This window comes from Phacochoerus africanus, chromosome 1, assembly GCF_016906955.1.
Source record: "Phacochoerus africanus isolate WHEZ1 chromosome 1, ROS_Pafr_v1, whole genome shotgun sequence".
NCBI lineage: Eukaryota > Metazoa > Chordata > Mammalia > Artiodactyla > Suidae > Phacochoerus > Phacochoerus africanus.
Genome location: NC_062544.1, coordinates 91,222,967 through 91,247,771, shown reverse-complemented (window position 1 = coordinate 91,247,771; position 24,805 = coordinate 91,222,967).

Sequence of the window (24,805 nt, the reverse complement as noted above, 5' to 3'; positions counted from 1 at the left end):
TTTTAAACATTGTGAGGCTGGAGATGGTAGCCAATTTAATAAAACAAGAAAAAAAACAAAAAATGTACAAACAGTGGAAATAAAGAAGGATAGAACATCTAGAAGAAAATATTCCAGAAAGCAACCTAGAAAACCCAAACACAGCAACTAAAAAACTATGAAAATGTCTGAATTCAGTAACTTATTCGGTTAAGTAAACAACACATAAAAAAACAAACACAATCTTGGAGAAAGAGAACCCTCCTACACTGTTGGTGGGAATATAAGTTGGGTACAGCCACTATGAAGAACAGTATGAAGGTTCCTCAAAAAAATAAAAATAGAATTTCCATATGATCTAGCAATCCCACTCCTGGGTATATATCTGGACAAAACTATAATTCAAAAAGATACTTGCACCCTTAGGTTCACAGCAGCACTACTTACAATAGCCAAGAAATAGAAGCCACCCAAATGTCCATCGACAGATGAATGGATAAAGATGTGGAATAAATACACACACACAATGAAATACTACTCAGCCATAAAAAAAAGTGAAATAATGCCATTTGCAGCAACATAAATGACCTAGAGATTATCATAAGTGAAATAAGCCAAAGACAGATATCATATATCACTTATATGTGGAATCTGAAATATGACACAAATGAACTTATTTATGAAACAGAAACAGACTCAGCGACACAGAGAACAAACTTGTAGTTGTCAAGGAAGAGTGGGGGTGGGAGAGGAAAGGATTGGGAATTTGGAATTAGCAGATGCAAACTATTATATATAGAATAAACAACAAAGTCTTACTGCATAACATAAGGAATTATACTCAATATCCTATAAAACCATAATAGAAAAGAATATGAAAAAAAAATATATATATATATATAACTGAATCACTTTGCTGTACATCAGAAACTAACACAACACTGTAATAAAGTATACTTCAATAAAAAATAAATTTTAAAAAACACATTCTTGGAGTTCCCATTGTGGCGCAGCAGAGACAAATCTGACTAGGATGCAGGTTCAATCCCTGGCCTCGATGAGAGGGTCAATGACCCAGCATTGGTGTGAGCTCTGGTGTAGGTCCCAGGGGAAGCTCGAATCTGGCATTGCTATTGCTATGGTGTAGGCCGGCAGCTATAGCTCTGATTTGACCCCTAGACTGGGAACCTCCATATGCCTCAGGCTTGGTCCTAGAAAGCAGAAAAAAACCCCATTCTTATATACCAGCAAAATGCAATTGAGAACTTTGTCTAGATACTCATGTTGCAACAGAAGAAAGGCTAGGGGAAAATTGTAATTGTAATGTATACATGTAAGGATAACCTGACCCCCTTGCTGTACAGTGGGAAAAAAATAATAATAAATAATTTAAAAAAAAGAAATTGTAATTTTAAAAATTCAATTCACTGTAGCAAAAAAAAATTATTAAATGTCTAAGAATATACTTGAAAAGAAATATATAAGACTTATATGAATAAAACAATAAAAACTTATTCCAGAATTTTAAAGGTAGCCTAAATAAAGGGAAATATATTTCATGCCCCAAATGTGAAAGCTCATTCTTGTAATGACATCATTTCCTTTCCAAATTAATCCATAAATTCTCAGTGCAAATGCACCCAAAGTCCCAATATGATTCTTTAATGAAATTTGACCAACTGATTATAAATATCCTGGATACAGAAAAAATTTTGTAGTGTTTTTTTTTTTGCTTTAGGTCCGCACGCACAGTATATGGAAGTTCCCAGACTGGCAGTCTAATCCAAACTACAGCTGCCGGCCTGTATCTCAGCCACAGCAACACGGGATCCAAGTTCTATCTGTGGCCTACACCACAGTTCATGGCAACACCAGATTGCTGACCCACTGAGCAAGGCCAGGGATCAAACCCACACATCCTCATGGATACTAGTCAGATTCATTTCCCCTGCGCCATGAGGGAAACTCCTGAGAAAAAAGTATTTAAAGTAGAGAAAGGAAGGATTGTCCAAGAAATATTTTAGGGAAAATCAGATACTCATTTAGAAAACATTTAAGTTGTACACAAAGACCTATCGAAGATCCAGTGATAAGCACCAAAAAAAGAGAGAGACATTTCCTGGAGTCCCCTGGTGGTCTAGTGGTTGGAACTTGGCCCTTTCACTGCTGCAGCCTCGGTTCAATCCTTCATTCCTGGGAACTGAGACCCCCACATCAAGCACCTTAAGTATGCAGCCAAAAATAACTAAATAAAACTGAATTAATTAATTTTTAAAAAGATGTTTCTGTTAGCTCTATGTGAGAAAACATACTAAAGAATCACATAGGTAAATAAAAATGATTACCGTGGCCAGAGCTACTAAAAAGTGTTACTTTCTGTTATGAGATCTCAAGAGTAGGGAGTGGGAATTGGTTTAGGAGACATTGGCTTTGAAAAAATCAAGTCTGAAAAATGTATTGATTAAGAGGCAGTCTTGGGCCAGGGAATAAACAGAATGAGGCTGCAGCATTGGTCCTCATGAAAGATATGAACAACTTGGTTTAGTGTGGTTGCAGTGAGAACAGAAAGAGGTGGACAGATCAAAGGCATATTTAAAAAGTAAAATGGACTAAGTTGATAGGTGATTGGATGCTGAGGGGGAGAGAAGGAGGTTGTTAGGAATAGATGGATAACTACCCACCGGGTGGGATAAAGAGCACAGGAAAACAGTTTTGCCCGGGAAAACAGCTCAGGCTTGGACGTGTGGACTTTGAAGCATCCTCAGATGCACACTGGGGCTACCAAGTGCGCAGTAAGGAAGATGAAAATTCACCCCCCTTTTTCAAAGAGACATGAGACGGAGCAACATTAGCTGCTATCGCAAGTGAACCCCACGGCTGTACTGACTTACACCTCCCAAACGGGTATGGCCCTAGCGGAGCCTCCACGGCTGTGCCCTAGCGGAGCCTCCACGGCTGGGGCGAGCAATTCGGGTCCACGTGTACCTGGCGCCTCCACGTCCATGCAGAAGCGGAAATTGAGGATACTGAACACACTGCTGCCCCACCCTCGCCGGAAGTGACGCATCACACCCTGCACCCCACGCACTGCTTCGCCAGGTACCACCAAGGGAGGAGGGTCTACCACTGCATGGCCGCCAGCCAGTTTCGTTGCAGGGAAGTCCAACGGGCGAAGAGGGTTTTACAGTTAAGTTGTTCCAGAGTTTGAGAGACCAGGGAGGAGAAGACTTAGGGGATGAGTGGAGAGCGCTCTTGGCAAACCTTAAAGCCGTGCAATTTACTCATTTTATCAGTGAACAATTATTGAGCAGCTGCTATGTCCTAAGTGCTGCGGTAGGAATGAAAGACACCAAGCTATTGCAATTCACACCCTAAGTACCTCGCAGTCCCGGAGTGGGTGTAAAAGGAGCATCAAGAGCCTAAATGAGTAGATGACAGTGCAGCCCTTACAAAAAAATGCTGGAACCAAAAGGTTTCCCAGGGGATATGCTGGCTGAACTGAGCCTTGGAAACCAGGCAAGTAGAAATCCACCTGTGGATTAAGTAGTAAGTGGTTCAGGTCGCACCCTCCCAGTATAAGCAGCAAGCAAACTGGAGAAAATGCATGAATCCTTTGATAACAACAGGGTAGTGCTGTGACCTCTGAGGGAAAGGAAATGAGCTAGGTGAGTCCTCCCTACAGTTGTCCTGGATTTCTACCTGCAGCAATTGCTAGACTTTAGCACAGGGAAATGAACCCAGAGAGAATCTGGGAGTCTGGCAGAGTTGAAGAGACAAAGATGCACTTGGGGAGGCTGAGGCAGCTGGAATTCATGGAGCAGAGCTGGTATCAGAGAGGAGGGAGCTGTACAGACAAAGTTTTCCAGAAATCTCTCTGAGTTCTTCTGAAGTCTGTGATGGAATATTTATCTGTAAACACTTAGCTAAAGCTCCACAAAGCCAAAAATAGGACAGCTGCCAGGTGGCTAAAAGCTGAACAGTTCCCAGAGCCAATTTAGGCGTAGGAGATGTTTTGAGTTCCTGGGGCCAGAAGTGGAGAGGACTCATTGAATGTGAGGGCATTTAGAGCAATCCCAGAATTGTCGTGCCTTAGTAGTGGAGTGGACCAGACCTCAGAAAGCTTAAAAACAAGTCTAGAAAGGATCAAGCTGAGCTGTGAGTTTACTGCCTACCAAAACAAACATCAACTACTGTTCAGCACAGGGAACTATACTCAATATTTTGTAATAACCTATAAGGGGAAAGAATCTGAAAAAGAATAGATAATGTATAACCAAATCACTTTGCTCTACACCTGAAACTAACACAACATTCTAAGTCAACTATACCTCGATTAAAAAAGAAAGGAAAAAGAAAATGAAGGAGTTCCCTCTGTGGCACAACAGGATCAGTAGCATCTCTGCAGGGGTGGAACACAGGTTCAATCCCTGGGCCTGGCCCCAAACAGTGGGATAAGGATCCGGCATTGCTCCTGTTTCGGCACTTGCAGCTGTGGCTCAGATCTGATCCCTGGCCCAAGAACTCCATATTCTGCAAGGTAGCCAAAAAAGAAAGAAAAAAAAAAAGATAAATCATAGATTGTGAGAAAATATTTGCATGTCATGTGTCTTAAAAGGATTTAGGTCCATAATATAGAAAGAACTAACTGAATTACTTAAAGTGGGTTAGCTTTATAATTTGTAAATTACATCTCAATAAAGTTTAAAAAAAAAATGCACTCCAAAAAAAAAAAAATGAGTAGACATGCAAAGAAACAGGAAGATGTGATCCACATCCAGGAGAAAGATGAGTCAGAAAGGAACAGACTCAGAAATAAAAGAGATAGGAGTTCCCATCGTAGCACAGTGGTTAAGGAATCTGACTAGGAACCATGAGGTTTCGGGTTCGATCCCTGGCCTTGCTCAGTGGGTTAAGGATCCAGCATTGCTGTGAGCTGTGGTGTAGGTTGCAGACGCGGCTCGGATCCTGTATTGCTGTGGCTGTGGTGTAGGCCGGTGGCTACAGCTCCGATTGGACCCCTAGCCTGGGAACCTCCATATGCTGCAGGAGCGGCGCTAGAAAAGGCAAAAAGACAAAAAAAAAGAAAAAGAAAAAAGAAATAAAAGAGATAATTCAATTACCAAGTGAAGGTGAGTAGGAAGAGATGCAATTCCAAACCAAGTCCGTAGCTGGAATACACGGGGCTTCTGGGCTGGAGGGTGTTGAGTTCCTTTTGTTCTCACTGTGAGAATAGTTTGTTCAGGACAAACACCCTCTATCATTAGAGGACCAGGTGACATGAGGCAAATGTAGAAGGCTCACGCAGGTCTTGTCAACTGATAGAGAATAGCTGCCTTCCTTCCCACTAAGGTGCCAAGTTTCCTGGAACAAGCCAGAATCCAAGTGTCTCTAGTCTCGTTATAGCTTCTGACTTTTTTTTTTTTGTCTTTTTGCCATTTCTTGGGGCACTCCCCTGGCATATGGAAGTTCCCAGGCTAGGGGTCTAATCGGAGCTGTAGCCACCGGCCTACGCCAGAGCCACAGCAACGCGGGATCCGAGCCGCGTCTGCAACCTACACCACAGCTCACAGCAACGCCGGATCGTCAACCCACTGAGCAAGGGCAGGGACCGAACCCGCAACCTCATGGTTCCTAGTCGGCCACGACGGGAACTCCTTCTGACTTATTTCTAAAATTAAGTTGGATTAAATATTTGTGTTTCTAAGGAAAGAAAAGGGAGTTAGCTTTAACAAGCGCCTACTATGTGCCAGACACAATGCAACATAACATTGTGTCACTTAAGTCTTCTAGCCTGAGAGACACTTACCTCCTTAGAAATGGAAACACTTAAATCCATAAATTAAGGAGTTTGCTCGCAGTCATTCATGCAAGGTCAGCTTGAAATGCAATCTGCAAAAAACTCGACAAATCAAGCTTGATGAATGTTTTGAAGTCCTCTTGTGGGTGGAAGACTTTGCAGTCAGGCACACCTGCATCCAAATCCAGTTCAGCCACTTGCCGGCTATTTGTCTTTGGCAAGTTCCCCTACTCTTAAAAAACTCAGGCTCTGCATATGTTGAGTGGGAAGAGTTAAACACAGGGAAGATTAAGTGAAAAGACAAAGAATGTAAAGAGCCCAGAATAGAACCAGGCACACAGTAGGTGTTCAGTAAATACCTGCATATTCTATCCTCCAACACTGGTAGATCTTACATCATTGGTAGCAGGGTGAATCACAAAGCCATAGCTAAATCATATGTGTTTTCCAGCAAGTATATCCATCAGTTGGTTCTCAAAGTGAGGTCCCTGGACCAGGCATGTCAGCTTCACCTGGAATTTCTTAGAAATGCACATTCTCTGAGCCCACCCCAAGGCTACTGAATCAGAAATTCTGGGAATGAACCCAGCAATCTATATTTTAAAGAGCCCTCAAGTGATTGTGATGTCAGAACCACATGCAGAATACTTTCACCTTTGTGTTAGTTTAATTAAAATAGTGCGTAGACTGTGGTTAGGTCCTAATAACCAATCTAACTATTGTTCATCCTTTCATCTTTTATGGATTGTTTTCAGATTACTTTCATGAATTCTGCTGATTGAATCTCTCTGCAGGAAAGAGTAACCCACGGGAAATTATGTTGCATGGAAAGCCTCGTAAATAGATATTCACGAAAACTATTGATTTGATACAAGAAGAAAAACAAAACCTAGACAAGTGAATGGTGCGAGGGAAGAAGTGGAGACTCAGTTGGGAGCATCTTTCCTAATTCCTGCAAGAGACACCTCAAAACTCCAGCTGTTTACACAGTGAATGCTCTTTTCTTTTAATTGAACTATTCCTGCCATGATCCCTTTTAACTATAAAACTTAGTTCCTAATTCAGCTGTTGCATTTTCCTAACCTAAAAATTTGGAAAACAGGGAAGCAATTTTTGATCCAGAAACTAGGCACTTGTCATTAGGTGCAAACGCTGATGTGCTGAAGACCTCAAAATATTGAAAGCTGCAGAACAAAAACTGGATGTGGGCTGGGCAGCTGAAACCAATTACACAGGAAATGTGGCATCTAAAGTAAATGGCACATCTGAATACTTAGGATGATTCTCAATTATATTTCAGTAGTTTTAATTTTTTCCAATTGTGCAGTCCTCCTCCTCATCCCTTTCCCAAGGCCGCACTCATCCATCCTCCCCTGCAGATGATGATTTCGATTGTTTTCTATTTTCTTAATCTTCTCTTTTATCTCTGCTGTTTTTCTTTCCTGCCTCATTTCATGGGGGTTTTTTCCTTACTAGGCACTCACACAGCATCTGAAGCCTCTACAAATGCAGGGATTTTTCTTCCTATCCTTGAAGCGACAGCTTGTCTTTCCCCTCAAGTGTCTTTGTAGCAATGCTTGATAAACTGTTTATTTTTCTTAACAGCTTTCCGTTTTTGCCTGAAAAACAAACATTAACCAAAAAGCCCTTGTTCCTGCTAGTGATACTTTCTCAGCAATCCCTGGTGCTAGAGCGCCCCCTGCTGGGTAAGTGAGATTTCGCAGGTCATCCCACCTTTATCTGCAAAGGATAAAATCCTTGAATTTGGGTGGCCATGTTCTCATCCTGGGTACAATTTCTTTTTTTTAGGGCTACACGTGCGGCATATGGAAGTTCCTAGGCTAGTGGTGAATCGAAGCTGTAGCTGCCAGCCTACACCACAGCCACAGCAACACCGGATCCTAAACCCACTGAGCGGGGCCAGGAATCAAACCCATGTCCTCGTGGCTACTAGTCAGTTTCATTACCGCTGTGCCTCATCAGGAACTCTGAGGTGTAATATTCTTTTTTTTTTTTGTCTTTTTGTCTTTTCTAGGGCCGCTCCTGAGGCATATGGAGGTTCCCACGCTAGGGGTCCAACGGAGCTGTAGCCACTGGCCTACACCACAGCCACAGCAACGCATGATCCAAGCTGTGTCTGCAACCTACACCACAGCTCACAGCAACACCGGATCCTTAAGCCACCGAGCAAGGCCAGGGATCAAACCCGCAACCTCATGGTTCCTAGTCGGGTTCATTAACCACTGCGCCACAATAGGAACTCCTGAGGTGTAATATTCTTGATATAGCCCCTCCTCTTCCTACAGAAGTCACATGATCCCCAACAGAACTCACCATAGTATGATAAAACTATATATTTTCTTTTACCACCATCTACTAAATACTCAGCAAAATACCCCCATAGACTAGAATGGGCAACCAGAGGGGTGGGGCCCTTCTCTGAACCAGCTGATGATGAGGAACCTGTGACCTCCTATGGCAGGGCAGCCAGATGATTCCAAAGGTCGTGCCTACAATTAACTGCACTCAGCTTTCTATCATAGTCATAGCTTTTAGCTCTAACTTTCAATTCCTCTTCTGAGACACTGCAAGGTTTACTTTTCCACAGGTGAGCCCTTTAGATATTTGAAATGTGATACTGTATCCGCTTAAACATTTAAAATACTTCTCCCTCCTCCAATACATATAAAGCAGAAAATCTGTTTTTGTGTGCAACTTGTGATAGACTGAATGCTTGTATCCCCTCAGGTTCATAGGTTGAAGTCCTGCTCGCCCCTGCCGGTGTGATGGTTATTTGGGCAGTAGGCCTTTGAGAGGTAAGCACATTTAAGATGCAGTCGTGAGGGTGGCTTCCTCAAGATGGGATTGGAACCCTTATAAGAAGAGACTGGAAAGCTTCCTCTCCCTGCCCCTACTTCTCGCCCTCAGTCTCACCCTGTCCCCAACCAGGTGAGGACATAGCAAGAAGGCAGTGTCTGCAAGCCAGGAAAAGGGCCTTCACCAGAACCCAACCAGGCAGGCACCCCCATCTCAGACCTCGTAGCCTCTGGACCATGCTGTTTAAGCCAGCCTGTGGTACCTTGTTATCAAGTGACCCACCTCTACATAGCACTTTTATGTCTTTCAGTTATCCACAGTATATTCTATACAGGTTTTCTTTCCTGGTAGTTACATTTTCAAGTGAGCTAACTGGACATTCTTGTTAGCTCAGATACTGATACAGTATCTGTTTAGCTCAGATACTAAAGACATAATCTCTAAGGCAAAAGTTGTACTTATAACCTCTCAAAGGCAAATGACACAGCAAGCTTTTGCCACAATGCTTTTTTTTTTTTTTCTTTTCTTTGTAGGGCCACACCTGTGGCATATGGAAGTTCCCAGACTAGGAGTCGAATCAGACCTGCAGCTGCCGGCCTACACCACAGTCACAGCAACGCCAGATCCTTAACCCACTGAGTGAGGCCAGAGGTCAAACCCCCGTCCTCATGGACACTATGTTAAGTTCTTAACCCACTGAGCCACAGCGGGAACTCTGCCACAATGGTTTTTTAAAAAGCGCCTCACCAACTCCTTACTTGCCATCTCCACTGAACTCAAAATCCTCAGGTTCCGGGCTTCTCTAACTCTGACACATTCATATACCTGGTTTCTCAGAAACTTACATTTTCAACAGTAGTCTGGGACATTTTCCTGCAGGTGCCTATACACAAGTTGAGAAAAACACACACTGACAAAAATTACAAGCCCAACGTGCTAGACTGGAAACCTGGCCTCTCATTCTTTCCCTCCTTGTACCTACATCCTAGGAATGTGACACTGTAGCTCCTTCCATTAGGAAGTGGAGTCCTTTTGGAAGTTCCCATTGTGGCTCAGAGGGTTGCGAACCCAACTAGTGTCCATGAGGATGTGGGTTTGATCCCTGGCCTTGCTCAGTGGGGTAAGGATCCAGTTGCCGTGAGCTGCGGTGTAGGTTGCAGATGCAGCTCAGATCCCTAATTGCTGTGGCTGTGGTATAGGCCAGTGGCTGTGGTATAGGCCAGTGGCTGCAGCTCCAGTTTGACCCCTAGCCTGGGAACTTCTTTTTTAAAAAAGGGGTGGGGAGTAGAGTCTATTTCTCCACCTCTGGTCTGGCCTTGAGATTTTCTTTGACAGAGTGATACTGTCCTGATTCAGCACTTAGACCTCACAAGGTCTTGTGTGCTTTTGCTCTTGCTCTTGGAACACTGACTACCAGGTGACTGAGCTCATACTAGCATCATATGGATCAGTCACCTGAGCCCCCAAGCCAAACCCATCATAAGCCAGGTAACTCACCAAACCACCAGTTGACCAGAGATAGTGAGTGAACCCAGCCAAGATCAACCAAACTCAGCCAAGACCAGATCTTTCTGGGGGCGCTCAGCCCAAACTGAAGACTAACTTCAGAATCACGTGCTAAATAACTAGCTATGATGCTATACGAAGCCACAGCATCACCTACCCTATAATGTGATGACTATTTTTTTCCGTTTTCTGCCACACCCATGGTATGTGGAAGTCCCCAGGGCTAGGGATCAAATCCAAGCTGCATCTGTAACCTGCACCACAGCTGCGGCAACACTGGATCCTTAACGCACTGCACCAGGATGGGGCTCAAACCAGCAAAGCTACAGAGACAAGCCGGATTACCAACCCACTGCACCACAGCAGTCACCTACCGGGTATTGGAGACACAAATTAATCAAGTCTTGGGATCTAATTTCCAGTTTGCAGGAAATATTCAGGATAAAGGAACAAGCTAACTTTTGTTTGGGGATGAGTCAGGTATACATAAATGAAGACACATATGCACACTCTACATATACATCAAGTTACACTCTTACTTGAGTGTTTTAAGTTAAAGAATACCCTGAGAATTTTTGTGGAGATTTTTCCCACACTTCTCCTTACTTGTGCCTCAAACCTAAATTTGTCTTTAAAAAAAAAAAAAAATCAAACCAGTGTCCCAGCAGTGGTAGTTACAGTGTTCTATAGACAGAAGATGTACAGCTGTGTTTCAGGGATCCTGAAGAACGCTGAAGTCTAGCCACTTTAGAAGCTATGACAAAAGTTTATCTATATCAGCAGTCTCTGAATTGATCATGTCTCAGATCTCTTTTAGGACCATTTTAAGTCAGCTTCTGAAGCCCAGCCCTGCAGTGTTTATGACTCCCATAGAGTCAGGGAAAACCATCAGACTGACCACTTTTCATCTCAGAATTTTTCTTCTCATTGACATAAAGAAGAATTTATGATCAACTTCTGCACAACGCAGGTAATAAATCAGCCCTAGGGGGCTGAGCCAGAAATGGATAAATAAATGGAGTTCAAGTTCATCTGACGGCAGGAATGGTTTGGAGTTTTGAAATTCTTTTGAATTCATAGTATACATTTTTTAAAAACCCAAAACATATTTTCTTAAGGATTTCCTCCTTCCTTTCCAAACCCAAGTATATTATCAAGGGAAATGGAACCCTGTGCTGCTGAAAGTATTTACGCTCCATTCGTTATACATATTACATTGTATGACACTACCATTCTCTTCTGTAGAAGTTATTTCAAGGAGCAAATGATTCCTTTTTTGTTTTTCTTTTCTTTTTAAGGCCGAACCTGTGGCACATGGAAGTTTTTGGTCAAATCGGAACTGCAGCTGTGGCCAGAGCAACACTGGCTCTGAGCCACATCTCCAACTTGCAGCAGCAATGGATCCTTAACCCACTAAGCAAAGCCGGGGATTTAAACCCGCATCCTCACGGACACCATATCAAGATCTTAACCCGGGAGCCACAACGGGAACTCTCAAGGCTCAATTGATTCTGAGGCTAAAATTTTAGAGAGCTTTCTTCTCTCAGCCCCTCAAAGGGTCCTGGGATTTGTGAACCATACTCTCGACCCTTCACTAGATCATCAGGTTTTTAAAAAGACTGGATCAAGTTTAATATTCATCTGATGGAGAGGGTCCCAGATTAGTAAAATAAGTCCTCCTCCCTCTCTCCTTTGTCTTTGATTCTAGTTGCTTTGGATAAAGAGAATGAAATGGGTCTTTTGGGTTGTTTTTGAAACAGTTTCTTCCTGAAACAGCAGTCAGTACAACCTTGCAACCCTCTCCACAGCTGAATGGAACAGGATGACATTGGCATATTCCAGAGTAAGGAAAGAAGAGGCACCATATGAATGCAAAGTGTTACCAGATTCTTCACAAAGCCTTTTTCAAAATATCATCTCCCTTTACTGCAGCCTCCACAGAAGGCAGATGGGGAACTGTTCATTGTGCAGCTGGCAACGCCTGTCAAGGTGCGCTCCACCTCCTTCTGCTTCCACAGCCTTCTCTGGGAAATGACAGGTTACCCTGGCCCCAGAAGGTGCTCCATGAGCATTATTCTAGTTACTGTCATTGCATAATGAAGTCCTTCAAACAGAAACATGGAAAACAACAATCATTCTATTTTGCTCCCAGATTCTCTGGGTCAGGAATTCAGGTGGAACTTGACTGGGAAGTTTCCACCGGGGTTCACTCAAGAGGTTGCAGCCAGACATTGGCTGAAATTGCAGATATCTGAAGGTTCAGCTGGGCTACCCCCTTCAAGATGGTTCAGTCACACAGCTGGCAGCTGACACTAGCTGTTGGTGGGGCGCTCAGTGGGGGCCGTAGACCAAAGAGCTTCCTAGTGGCCTCTCCGCCATGACTGCCTGGGGTAGCTGGACTTCTTACATAGCTCAAACTCCAAATGCAAGAATCCCAGCATCCAAGGTGGAAGTTACATGGCTTTTTAAATTTTTATTTATTGGGAGTTCCGTTGTGGCTCAGCAGGTTACGAACCCAAGTAGTATCCATGAAGACTTGGTTTTGATCCCTGGTCTCACTCAGTGGGTTAAGGATCCAGTGTTACCACAAGCTGCAGTGTAGGTCAAAGGTACAGCTCGGATCTGGCATTGCTGTGGCTGTGGCGTAGGCCGGCAGCTGCAGCTCTGATTCATCCCCTAGCCCAAGAACTTCCATATGCTACAGATTCTGCCCTTAAAAAAAAAAAAAAATTATTTCATTGAAGTATAGTTAATTTACATTGTTTGTTTGTTTGTCTTTTCTAGGGCCGCTCCTGCAGCATATGGAGCTTCCCAGGCTAGAGGTCTAATCGGAGATGTAGCTGCTGGCCTACCAGGAGCCACAGCAACTCAAGATCCCAGCCACATCTGCGACCTACACCATAGCTCACGGCAATGCTGGATCGTTAACCCACTGAGCAAGGCCAGGGATCGAACCTGCAACCTCACAGTTCCTAATCAGATTTGTTAACCACTGAGCCACAATGGGAACTCCTGATTTACATTGTTGTGTTATTTTCTGCTGCACACCAAAGTGATTGAGTTACACATACATATACATTCTTTGTCGTATTCTTTTCCATTATGGTTTATCATAGGATATTGAATATAGTTCCCTGTGCTATACAAGTAGGACCCTGTTGTTTATCCAACCTATATGTAATAGTTTTCATCTGCTAATCCCAAACTCCCAGTCCATCCCTCCCTCCCACTTCCCTCCCCCTTGACAACCACAAGTCTTTATGTCTGTGAGTGTTTCTGTTTCATAGATAAGTTCGTGTGTGTCATATTTTAGACGGCATGGCTTTTGATGACTTAACCTTGGAAGTCACAGAGATAATTTATCATATTCTACTGGCTAAAGCACTCACAAGCCTGCCTAGATTCAAGGGAAAGAATCCACGGAGTCCCAAGAATTTGCAAAAGGGACTTTAAAACCACCACAATCACTGAGATACTCCCATCGAAATCTGTTGTGTAACTGAAAGTTACCCCTTAGGCCAACACCTGCTGCCCTGGCCCAGGTCTGGGTCTATGTCCAAGTGCAGAGGGCAGTTCACCTGATGGCTGATAGTGACCCACTGCAGGGGCTCAGGCTGCTCTTTCAGACTGAGGGCTTCTCCAGTGAGTGGGAAGGAGCTCAGCCCTAAGGGGCAACCCCTAACCAATAAGAGCCAGAGTCAGTGGGTAAATAACCAACTCCCTGTCCCTTGATGGAACAGCTCAGAGGCATATTCATTATTATTTTTTAGTAGTTATTTCCCCAATACAATTTTTTTCTACTGTACAGCATGGTGACCCAGTTACACATACATGTACACATTCTTTTTTCTCACATTATCATGCTCCATCATAAGTGACCAGACATAGTTCCCAGTGCTACACAGCAGGATCTCATTGCAAATCCATTCCAAAGGCAATAGTTTGCATCTGTTAACCCCAAGCTCCCAGTCCATCCCACTCCCTCCCCCTCACCCTTGGTAACCGCAAGTCTATTCTCCAAGTTGGAAGCATATTCAGATGGTCCCCAACATGACAGAGCCCCTGCATGGCCAGCTCATGAGCACACCCTATACTGGCTTTCCTCCCTGCCCCTTTCCAGCTCTCCCTTCCCACTTCTGCTTCCTGGTATCCCTTCCCAACACCCAACTTCCTGCCCTCCAGTCTGCTTTGGGGAGGACACAAACTAAAACCCCCATTATGTGTGTCTAGGTGAGAGAAAACGCTGAGCACTGTTGCAACAGATGGTCTGGAAGGACCCAAATTCTTGGCATTGTTGTCATCTGTTTCATGAAAGGATGAGAAGGTCTGAGACTGCCCAGCATTCTCAAATAAGTCACAGGGTAAAGCCCAAACTGCCCCCATGCCAGGGGGAGACGACCAAGTTTCCATTAGCAGATCCCACTTTCCAAATGAAATAAAGCCCTTCTTGCACCAAAAAAGGGAATCCCTCCTCCCTGAAAGCAGCCATAAAAGTTGGCACTCTACAAGGACCTAAAGCCTGAAAAGAAATTAAGCAAGTGAGTTCCCTTGTGGCACAGCAGGGTTAAGGATCCGGTGTTGTCACTGCAGCAGCTGGGGTTGCTGCTGTGGTTCAGGTTTGATCCCTGGCCTGGGAACTTCCACATGCCATCCATGGGTGCAGCAAAAAAAAAAAAAAAAAAAAATTAAGACCGAAAATAAATTTACCAACAAACTTCAGGCAATTGTAATTTCTTCAGCCAAGAGTGAGTTTTTTGGTTTTGGAGGGGTTTTCATTTGTTTTGTCTTTTTAGGGCCACAGCCACCACATATGGAGTTTCCCAGGCTAGAAGTCAACCAGAGCTGTCGCTGCGGACCTACACGACAGCCATAGCAACACCAGATCAGAGCCACATCTGCGACCTATACCACAGCTCATGGCAACACCAGATCCTTAACCCACTGGTGAGGCCAGGGATCAAACCCATGTCCTCATGGACACTAGTCGGGTTCGTCACTGCTGAGCCACAACAGAAACTCCCAAAGGTGGGTTTTATGGATGGATTTTGTTTATTTTTTCATTTCTCAACCTTGCCTTCTGGAAGGATAAGCTTATTAGATGAATCAACCTTTCCTTGGCTCTCAAGATCTTTTATAATTAGCTTTATAACAATGCAAGTGGCTGTGGGCAAAGCTCAGAAGAGTGAGAAAATCCATGAAATTCCAGTGTTTTTTCAAGCTTAACTGGCTGACTCAACTTCTTGGCATAACCAAGAATGCGTCCCCAGATCTGCCAGGTCTTTCTGGCTCCCCTTAAGTTGGAAATGCCTGGAGAACCCATCTTCAGGTCCTGGGAGGCTTCTTTTATGTCCTACCTGAATGAAAAAAGTGTGGTCACAGAAGCAACAGGAGTTTATCATTTGCCTAACCTTGGAGTGGAGCAGAGTTTAATACATCCATGCCAACCACCACCAAAGTTCCTTAACTCTCACAGTTGGCTACCAACAGAGGTAACACAACTGCCTGGGAAACAGCAACTTGGTTGTTGTCGTGAAAGAACTCCAGAGACCAAATTATACAATTTCCAACACTGGGCTATTCAGGGACCTGGTAAACACAGAAAACCACAAGAGGGAAGGGAAGGAAAGAGAGGCAGAGCAGCTGAAGGTCTGCTCTAATTCCGCATTTGCTTTGCTCTGCTCTGTTTTATAACAATGTTAGCTCTACCAAATAAAACCAAATGTGGTGTCTGTGTCTTTAAGGCCCAGGGAGCTTGAGCAATGAATAGGTTGCCATGGCAACCATCAACTTCTACCATCAACTCAATTGAAAAGCAACAATAGAAAATCTCTAGCAAATAAAGTGTGCTACCTCTCAATGACAATTATCTGTTTATTACAGCCTGACTTTGAGTGCTGAAAACAAACACCTAGAATCCTTTGCCATGTGTGAATGAAGCAGGGCTATTTTTTTCTTTATTCTTTCAAAAAGCTCTCAGACAGAAAAGAAGAAAACAAACAAGTTTTTGAGAGAGTTTAGATGTTAAGCCTCTTCTAAGGACCCAGAAGAATGCTCCCACTGTACACACACACACTGCACAAAAGAAGCAAGCAGGATTAGGCAATGCTGAAATCTATGTCAACAGGAAGGGGCCAGACCTCCACCAGTACCTGTCCTAGATCAGACTTCCTTGAAGAAAGTCCTGAGACCATACAAAGCTTCAAGTTGTGTGCTCTGCAATCCAAAAGAAGTTTTTTTTAATTATAACACCAGTGAAACATCAAGAGTTCCCTGGTGGCCTAGCGGTTAAGGATCCGGCATTGTCACTGCTGTGGCTCAGGTCGCTGCTGTGGTGTGAGTTTGATCCCTGGGCCAGGAAATTCTGCATGCCGTGAGGCCATACATAGATAGATAAAACAAAAGCTCCTCCACCAATCAATTTAAATAACATTTATTGAAAGACTGTTGTGAATCAACTATAATATAATAGGAAGGAGGGAAGGAAGGAAAGAAGGGGGGATGGAGGAAGGGAAGAAGGGGAAAAAAGCTACTCAATAAAATAAAAAAGAGGAGTTCCCTTCGTGGCTCAGCAGTTAAGGAACCTGACTAGAATCCATGAGGTTTCCCGTTCAATCCCTGTCCAAGCTTAGTGGGTTAAGGATCCGGCATTGCCATGAGCTGTGGTGTAGGTCACAGATGCAGCTTGGATCCCACGTTGCTGTGGCTGTGGTGTAGGCAGGCAGCTGTAGCTTGGATTCAACCCCTAGCCTAGGAACCTCCATATGCCACAAGCGTGGCCCTAAAAGAAAAAAAAATAAAAAGTAAATTTAAAAAAGAAGACTATTGGAGCATTTTGTAAAAACGAAAGCTATAAGAAGACCAAGTCTCTGACCTCTGTAAGCTCCCACTGGGGGAAGGGGGCGGGTAGTGGGGGACAGATACATAAATGATAAGACCAGGGTTCCCAAGTGTTCCGGGCCAAACTGTGTCCCCCTCGAAGTCCCTACCCCCAGTACCTCAAAATGTAACCATATTTGAAGAGAAAGTCCTTCGAGAGGTGATTAAATTAAAACAAGATCATTAGGGTAGACTCTAATTCTATTCAATCTGGCTGGTGGGTTTATATGAAGAAGAAATTTTGCTTTTTTTTTTTGCTTTTTAGGGCCGCACCCACGGCATATGGAGGTTCCCAGACTAGGGGGTTGAATGGGAGCTGCAGCTGCCAGCCTACACCACAGCCACAGCAACACAGGTGATCCGAGCCACATCTGCAACCTACACCACAGCTCACAGCAACGCCAAATCCTTAACCCACTGAGCAAGGCCAGGGATCAAACCCAAGTCCTCATGGATACTAGTCAGACATGTTTCCATTTCACCCCAAGGGGAATTTCCTGAAGAAGAAATTTTGGACACAGACAAGTAGTGCACACTTGGGTTGCTCCCACCAATTGGCTATCATGTATGACTAGTACTGCTATAACATGGATGTGTAAATATCTTTTCAGGACACTGCTTTCAATTCTTTTGTGTACAATCATATGTTGGGTCATATGATAATTCTATTTTTTAAAAAAATTTAGGATGGCCGTCCTGTTTCCACAGCAGCTGTGCTATTTTACATCCCCACCAACAGTGCACAATGGTTCTAATGCTTCCACCTTCTCACCAACACTTACTTCCTTTTTTTGTTTGTCTGCTTGTTTGATGACAGCCAGTCTAATGGGTGTGAGGGGAACGTCTGGGTCTTGATGGCATTTGGAGCCTGGAATTGCTCTGCCTCCAGAGATCTTGTACAGGAAATAAGTAGTAAATATCCTTATTGTTTTACTCCCTTTTCAGTGGGTCTTAAGCATCTACTTATTGATGCACTGCTTTTTCTATAAGACCCCAACGAGAAAGGATTAATTCTTTTCATGATTCTCTGTTTCTCATACTTTTCATCATTTGGAACATAAAACTAATTCTACCCCAGGGTCAAGTCGCACTAGACAGCTACTGCAGATACAAAGGAGTGTTCCTGACAGCTTTACCCATAATAACCCCAAACTGGAAACAGCCCAGATATCTATCCATAGGAAAAATCTGTACAAAGGAATACTATTTAGCAATTAAAAGGAACAAACTACTGATATGTGTGCAACATGGATAAATCACAGGAACGTTATACTGAATGAAGAAGCCTTATACAAAGAATCATACTGCAGTCGTTCCATTCATACAGTTTTAGAACAGGTCAATCTCATCTATGGTGGAAGAAATCAGAGCTATAGTTATTGTCTCTGTAGAGGTGCGATTGCCTGGAAGTGGGTATGAGGGGATTTTGGGGGGTTGAGAATAATGTTCCATATCTCAGTTTGTTTGGGGTTTCATGGGGAGAAGGCATTTGTCAAAACAGCGTGGTGAGTGAACCTAAGATGTGTACATTTCGTTTTCTATAAATTTTACATCCAAAGAACAAACTATTAAATTTCCTGGTGGCCTACTGGGTTAAGGATCCAGTGTTGTCACTACTGTGGTGTGGATTCGATACCTGGCCAGCAATTTCTGCATGCTGCAGGCTTAGCAGAAAAGAAAAGAAAAGAAAAAAGAACAAAAGAACAAACTGTAATTAATATTCAACTCTAGGAGTTCTACTACTAATTCTACTAGTAACCATGAGGTTGTGGGTTCGATCCCTGGCCTTGCTCAGTGGGTTAAGGACCCAGCATTGCTGTGAGCTGCGGTGTGGGTTGCAGATGAGGCTCGGATCCTGGTTGCTGTGGCTGTGGCATAGACCGGCAGCTGTAGCTCTGATTTGACCCCTAGCCTGGGAACCTCCATGTGCCGCGGGTACAGCCCTAAAAAACAAAAGATAAAAAACAATATTTATATATATATACACACACATATATATATACATATGTATATATATATTCAACTCTAGCAAACTATATGCAAGCTGAAAATTTTAGTGGGCAGTTTACTGATGACTGCATTTACTTGATTATTTTTTTTTAAAAAACCCAAGATGGATTTTTGGATGGAAGGATGGATAGATATAGTAAACAAGTACAACAAAATAGTAAAACAGGTGGTAGGCGTGTGGGTGTTCAGTGTAAAATTCTTTTGACTTTATCTGCTAAGAGTATTGGAAAGTGACATGGTAAAAAAATTTCCCTGACTTCCTTGAAGATTGGAATAAAATTAAAAGAATTTAGGGAGATGAGAATCAACTAAAAAAAATTTTACTACAAAAACCTACATTTTTGTTAGGATCAAAAACTGGAAAGTGAGAGTTCCTTCATGGCCTAACCAAATTAAGGACTCAGCGTTGTCACTGTTGTGGCTCAGGTTCAATCCCTGGCCCAGGGACTTCCACATACTGTGGCTGTGGACACATACACACAACTAAAAGTGCTACTGTTCAGGAAAGGTTTCGGCACCAGCTGTTCACCTAGAGCTTGACAGTGGACAGGGGAGCCCAGAGCTGCTAAGCCCTTCTCCTGTTTCACTAGAACCCTGGGGCAAGTGAAACTTCTAGACATAGCCCCTCTTCCCTGGCACACTTCATGTCCCTGGGCCTCAAGAGGTGAGAAGCTAAAGGGGTTGTGAGCTCTAGGCCGAGGCTGGTGAAGGAAGGCTGTGGACAGAGGCTGGCAGGGCACAGTGTCACAGCAGGTTAAGGCAGGCTGAGGTGTCAAACTTCAGCTATGGTGTCTCTGCCTACCAACTTCCCAACACATTCTCCACACTGGCTTTTGCTTTTTAAGGTCATAGGTGCAGTATATGGAAGTTCCCAGGCTAGGGGTCCAATCAGGGCTGTAGCGGCTGGCCTACGCCACAGCCACAGCAACGTGGAATCCGAGCTGCATCTGTGACCTACACCACAGCTCATGACAATGCCGGATCCTTAACCCACTGAGCGAGGCCAGAGATCGAACCCGCATCCTCATGGATCCTAGTTGGGTTCGTCACTGCTGAGCCAGAAGGGAACACTTTCTTTTGCTCTTTTAATTGTGTGGTTTACGTATCATCATGTCACAAACATCACCTGGAGGGGAATGCTGGGAGGCATAGTTCAGTGCCCTCACTTCACAGAGAGAGGAACCCAGGACGGGAAGGGATCTTCTCGAGACTATTGAAGAGCAGAATCATGACTAGAAAGGTATCCTCCATTATCAGTAAGTGCTGAGAATATTCAAAACTAAAAGACATGAAATGTGCCTTCCCTTTCGGGATACACCAGTTATGTTTACTGTTAAGAAGCATTAAGCCAATGACTCCTGCCCTCTGAGAGAGGTCACCTTGGACGATGACAGCACCCACTGGAACACCAAGGTCTCATCCGAGGGATGGTAATGGGATATGGACTTTGTCGTCTTCTGCAACTTGTTTTATTTTTATTTTATTTATTTATTTATTTATTTATTTATTTATTTATTTATTTATTTATTGTCTTTTTAGGGCCACACCCTCGGCATATGGAGGTTCCCAGGCTAGGGGTCAAATCGGAGCTGTAGCTGCCAGCCTACACCACAGCCACAGCAACACAGGATCCGAGCCACATCCAAGACCTACACCACAGCTCATGGCAACACCAGATCCTTAACCCACTGAGCGAGGCCAGGGATCAAACCCACATCCTCATGGACACTAGGTGGATATTTAACCCACTGAGCCACAACGGGAACTCCCTGCCACTTGTTTTAGATTCTCCTGGGGAAGTTACTGGACATCAGCAGTATCTGAAGGTTGAGGTCATCACTGGGTTAGTCCTAACTGACAATGCAAGTTCCAGCTGAAAAGGCCTCAATCAGGAAGCACTACCTCAGGTCTCCTCACTTCAGCCCCAGGGCTTTGAGACCAGCCACCCAGGCTGAGCAGGAGAGCGCCCTCCCCGCCTTGCCCCAGGGACTGCTTTTTCTCCTTTCTGCCTAACAGGTGTTTCCTAAGGAATAACAATGATCTAGTGTCTGTACCGCTTCACTGTTTGCAAAGAATTTTTAATACATCTCATTCAGTCTTGCAACCACTTTACATAGTTTATCCTTTCTACAGATGAAAGGAAAATTTGTTTAGGGGGTGGGGGTGGGTAATAACGTGAGACTATTGGGTACTGAACTTTGACTGAGAGCTTCCCCTTTACCCAGTCCCAAAGAACCCCATGAGTAACAGATCTGAGTCTGCACAGATCAAAGAAGAGTTACTAAAAACTACTCTACCAAGGAGACCTCAAGCCCAGTGCTCCTCTGTTACATGTAACAGCTGAGAGTAGACTCTGGGGCCCAAATACCTGGTTTTGCAATCTGACTCTCTGCTCAGTAGCTGTGTGACCTTGAGTAAGTTACTTAACTCTCTGAGCCTTGGTTTCCTTTATCTAGATGAGAGAATCACCTCTTTGGGTTGAGTCACAGTAGTGTGCTTGTGATGTTTAACAACTAGCTCCATGGGAGAGGAAAAAGCACATGTATGAGTGTGTATGTATTTTTACTGAAAGATACACAGTACACAATATATAAAATATAAAGTACTCTACTGTAAATTCCATGTGAACAATTCCCGCAGAAAGCATTCCCTTATTTTTCCCAATGTTGATTGATATTTTAAGTATATTAATACAATAAAACAAACAATAAAAACCATGTCAGAACTTGATTTTTAACCAGTGATGTGAGACACTTCTTCACTGAATTAGATACGTTTTCAACTACTGGACTATTTCTTCAGTTTTCTGTGCTATTTGCAATAGTTAATGGCAACAGAAATGAGACACGTTTAAGTTTAATCTGTGTTGCTTACATTTTCTCTATCACTTTCCTGTTTTTTTAATTTATTTATTTATTTTTTTTGTCTTTATAGGGCCACACCCTTGACATATGGAAGTTCCCAGGCTAGGAGCGGAATCCAAGCTGCAGCTGCCGGCCTACACCACAGCCACAGCAACGTGTATCCAAGCCACATCCAAGACCTACACCAAAGCTTGGGGGTAACACCAGATCTTTAACCCACTGAGCGAGGCCAGGGATTGAACCCCCATCCTCATGGATACACGATGGGTTTGTTACTGCTGAGCCACAATGGGAACTCTGAGTATTATCTTTTCAAATATAACACAATTGCAAGCTCATACAATTTAACATTTAATAATGGTTGTGTGTGTAACCATGAGAGCTCCCTAAATTCCTGAAAGTGTTGCAGGAGACTGCAGGAATGCCCCCACCCCCACCCCAAGCCAGCCTGGCATAGCATGGGTAGAACAGCAGTTGCTGGCAACCAGCAATCTAGATGCTGTGACTGTAGCCATCTGCTCCTTGTGTACACAACTTCCACGACACTGTCCAGATTAGTGCCCTGGATTTTCCTGGAACCTCATCTTGCATATAGATTAAAAAAAAAAAAAAAAAGTCCTGAGACATAGATGTTCAATAAATGTGTTATGAATGATTAAACCAACAGTTGATTCCTCAAAAATCCTGTCAGATAAAACAGCTTAGGAAAAAAAAACCATTGTGGGGGCAAAAAAATGATCAAGAGACAATGACGAGTATAGGTGCTTTCCACTTTGGAAACTACCCTTGTGTTTAGCTGCAGAATCTGGACAGGAAATGAAAGGCATATTGCAGGAGGGGGAAATAGATGAAAATGTACAAGCAAAGCAACAAGACAATGGGGGGGAAACTGTAGAGGTTACGGATAAGGAGAGTTCAAAGAAAAATGAAAAAATAGCAAAGGAAACAACTTACCTTAGAGACCCTTGAAGATCACATTCAGTTCTGCGTAGAACTTAGAAACACCGTACTCGAGTATTTTTTATTGGCATTTTCTTTAAAACACTGATTTAACCCTCTTTAGTAATTTATAATAAAAGGGAAGGGATGTGCTAATTTTGAGAGCATGTTTACATTCTGGGGGATGAGCCCCATACACAGCATCCTGACAGAGGCTCTGACCTTCCTCCCAGAAGCCCAGATGGCTCCTACCCCAACTCAACTCCAAGTGTTGTTCTAAGTGGACCTACTCTAGTGTCTGAAAATCACAGCACAGCCTTCACATGGTGAAGAGCAACTGTGATGAGGCTCCTAGAACACAGGCAACTCTCGTTGCTCCTCAACTTTTAGACAAAGAATTAACAAAAGCAAATGTAACACATTTTAACAGGCCCAGCTTAGTATTAACACTAAAACCAGATCTGTGAACTGTCTTTACTAATGAGTAAAGCATTTACTTGGTTGCAGTGTTCCAGGATTTGAGAAAGATTTTAATCTATTTTGTCTTCCATCAACCACATATTTAGTTTCTCATACCACACAAGAAAACAGACAAAATATGATGAAATTTGTACAATAACCCACAGAATATGATCAAAACCCTAAGTGGGTTAACAGGGTTTTTTCTCCTGAAAGTGCACTTTCAAAGGAGCCCCAAGAATTCAGCACAGGCATTCCCATTGTGGCTCATTGGTTAACGAACCCATCTAGTATCAATGAGGACACAGATTTGATCCCTGGCCTTGCTCAGTGGGTTAAGGATCCAGCATTGCCATGAGCTGTGGCATAGGCTGCAGACATGGCTCGGATCCTGCATTTCTATGGTTGTAGTGTAGGCTGGCAGCTACAGCTCCGACTGGACCCCTAGCCTGGGAACCTCCCTGTGCCATGGGTGCAGTCCTAAAATGACAAAAAAGACCAAAAACAACAACAAAAACTCAGCACAGAAAAGGGGGGGGGTGTTTAACTTGGTGGAAAAAGTTTGGGAAAAACATCCCACTAAACCCTTTCCTAAAAGACTCACGATGCACATTTGCACTTTAGAGAACAGGAAGGACATAGCCTTGGCTAATCCAGCATTCCCAATTTATTTAAACAAGAAGCCCATTTTTCCCACCTAACATCAATTAATAGTCACAGAAAATTAGTAGATACTATTGGTCCTGGAAACAACTGCAAGGAACACTGGTTTAAATAACTGTGCCAGCATGGCTACAACCACCAGGAAAAGGAAAGGAAAAAGGAGGCAATGCTCTTGCTGGGGCTCCTTATCCCATTCACAGCCAAGGCTGGATCTCAGCTATACCAGGTGCCCTACCCCGCCCCCTTCCTCTCTCATCATCTCCTTCCCAGAAAGACTACCTTAACAAATACAGCAAACCACCATTCAGCTGGCATTACAGAAACACTAACAATTCTTGCTGGAATCTCTAAAACTCTTAAGTCTTCTTTTTATTTTTATTTTTTTTTTAGGGCCACACCCGAGGCATATGGAGGTTCCCCAGGCTAAGGGTTGAACTGGAGATGTAACCACTGGCCTACACCACAGCCACAGCAACGCCAAATCCAAGCCATGCCCTCAAACTAACTACACCACAGCTCACTGAGAGAGGCCAGGGGTTGAAGCCATATCCTCGTGATTACTAGTCAGATTTGTTTCCGCTGAGCCACAAAGGGAACTCCCTAAGTCTTTTTTTAAAAAAAGCCCTGTGTATGTTCTCTTTCAGGAGTTTGATGGTGTCTTGTCTTTAAATCTTTCACCCATTTTGAGTTTATTTTTGTGCATGGTGTGAGGGTGTGTTCTAGTTTCACTAATTTGCAGGCAGCTGTCCAGGTTTCCCAGCAATACTTGCTGAATAGATTGTCTTTTTCCCATTTTATGTTCTTGCCTCCTTTGTCGAAGATTGACCAAAGGTGTCTGAGTTTGTTTCTGGGTTCTCTATTCTGTTCCATTGTTCTGTATGTCTGTTTTGGTACC